Genomic DNA, 2,500 nt, shown 5'->3' on the forward strand with positions numbered 1-2,500 from the left:
TTAAGGATAAGAGTAATCTCTAAGCAGCGGCTCAAGGTGCAAGGTGCAATGCTGAGTACACACACACACACACATCAATATCCATATAACTTTTTTTTTTTATTGCAATGCAGTACTGAACTGACCATTTTGAATATTCTTGCCTTTTTTGGACTCGTTTCTTGAGAAAGTGGATGTGGGTATTGTGCTTATTTTTAAATGCTTCTCTTGTGTGTGAAAAAAAGCAGAACTCTTCTCTTCTTTTTTTTTTTTTGGTGCTTTTAGAATTGTATTTTTGGAATGGGATTTGGCAGGTTTGGGTGCTTGATTTTTTTTTGTGTAGTCTTTAAACATGAATCCACTCTTTCTTTTCACAAACACACTGGCTCAACCTCATAGCTCCAGTGGGCGTAGGTGGGTGCCCAAATTTTGGGGTACTGGGGTTTTTGGGGATTTGAGGGAAAGGGGGCGAAAGGGTTCACAGGGCGTGGGGAGGATGATTTGGGGGCATCATTACCTGCATTATCCTGCTAGTTCATGCTTATTGTGGATCACATCTACAAAATGAACATTTGATCCAGAATTTAACCCCCCCCCCCCCGGGCTCCGTGCCTGTTGGTGCAGTACATGCGATATTGGGGTACCAGCTGTGTTCTGTGCTTAACGGGCTTGTCAGACGTCGTCTCTTTTCGACGCCGGTGTCAGAAGACGGAAAACACGCGTCTCTTCCGCTCTCCACCGTCTAACTGAAACCCACCGGCGTGAGAGAGATACGCAACGGAAACTATTTTGAGCAAAGTAGTTTCGGGGGGATTTAAAAAAAAAATAAAAAAAACTAAGGCTGGTAAATGAAAGAACGTGTGAATTAATACGGGGCGCGGGGGGGAAGAAGCCTTCGGAGTAGGCTAACGTCCGCGTTTGTTCGTTCGTTCGTTCGTTCTCCTTCCCGCTGACGAAAGGTCAGCGCTGGCGCCGTGGGGAGAGGCAGGTGCAAAACGAATCTTATCTGAGGTTTTTTATTTTTATTTTTTTTATTTTTTATTATAACCGCCGTTGCTCGGCGATAATAACCCCGCGAATCGCCAGGATGGCTTTAATTTGGGAAATTCCGGAACCTCGTTAACTGACGGGTCGGGGTGGCGAGCGGAGCGCCAAACCCCCCCCCCCCCCCCCAAATCCGGGGCGCCTTAAGATTCTGATCTTGAGGAAAGAGAGACCGGGGAGGGGGGGTGGGGGGGGGGATTCTTCCGCCACCTCGTTCCCCTGCTTAAATTGCATCTGTGATTGAGTCCTTTCTGCAGGAAGGTGACATTTAAGACACAATTAAGTCGGAACTGAATTACCGGTGAAACGCAAATATGTGAAGCTGAGGTAATATCTGCAGGGGGGGGGGGGGGGGGGAAGAGAGGGGGAGGGAGAAAAAAAGAGAGGGAATACATTTACATGACGGATCCTCTCGGGATCGATCGCTGTCATTGGCCCTGTGATTGCTTCGCTGGTTTCATGCCGTAGATGCGGCGGGGTTATTTAAAAAAATTTATTATTAATCATTTTGCGGAAAAGAGGGCGAATGGCTTTCCTGTCTCCTTTGAAACGCGGTCGCTTGGCTGCAATGGCTTCCTGTCTCCTTTAAAACACGGTCGCCTGGCTGCACCTTTCCTCATTTTAGGAAAGGGTGTCCCGTCAAAGTGAGGGTGTTTTTCCACAGGCACGCAGTTTGTTAGATGTTCAGGGTTTGAGGTTACAGTGTGGTACTCATGGCAGTCCCCTTTGCTGAGGTTAGGTCATGCTGTGCAGCTCTGGCTGGAGGGGGAGATGTTTTCCCCCGATTCTCCTTAAATAATTCATAATAGTGCCTTCTGAGAGGACAGTTTTCCAAAACTGCGTCTATTGGGAGAAAAAGCTCACGCTTAGTTACATAGGTGTGTTATAATTTTATACATATATATATTTTCTGTCATGGCTCTAATTAACCGTATATAGCTTGACTTGTTGTTGTTTTCATAGATTAAAAAAATCTTTTTAGCATTCTGTCTCGCGAGCCAAAATCGATCTTTTCCGATTTGGCACCGCGATGCCCAATCCCATCAAGCATTGCACCCCGCGTCCCCGAGACAACGGCGAAGACGGGGGAGTTTGCAATGAACCATGGGAGCTCGAGGCGAAGGGGGAAACGCTTGTGTGGCCCGCTCGCCCCCCCCCCCCCCTCCCCCCCCCCACCCACACCCCCGCTTTTGAGGTTCTAAAGATGGGAAAATCGTTTTTCACACGCCGAGTCACACAACTCGCTGCGTCGGCTGAGCGTGCGTACGGACGATTGATTTTCGCAAAACGGCAAAGATAATGACGGAGCGGCCCGAGGGCGCGAATTCTGACGCTGCGTACCCCCCCCCCCCCCCCCGTCACGCCCCTTCCTGCTGCATGACGAATGCACCTGGGACGGCACGTCGGGGGGGGGGGGAAGGGGAAGGCGCGGCGGCGAAAGCTAGTTGCCGGGAAGATTAGTTTGGCGAGTGTAAAT

At 49.3% G+C, this 2,500-nt stretch overlaps 1 protein-coding gene across 2 annotated transcripts in view; it reads left to right on the forward strand.

Moving 5' to 3' along the window:
• The window catches only part of nlgn2a (neuroligin 2a), an 87,008-nt gene that overhangs the window by 12,252 nt on the left and 72,256 nt on the right, over positions 1–2,500 (forward strand). The gene's annotated exons all lie outside the window — the stretch shown is intronic.

The sequence above is a fragment of the Anguilla anguilla genome, chromosome 3, assembly GCF_013347855.1.
Source record: "Anguilla anguilla isolate fAngAng1 chromosome 3, fAngAng1.pri, whole genome shotgun sequence".
Taxonomy (NCBI): domain Eukaryota; kingdom Metazoa; phylum Chordata; class Actinopteri; order Anguilliformes; family Anguillidae; genus Anguilla; species Anguilla anguilla.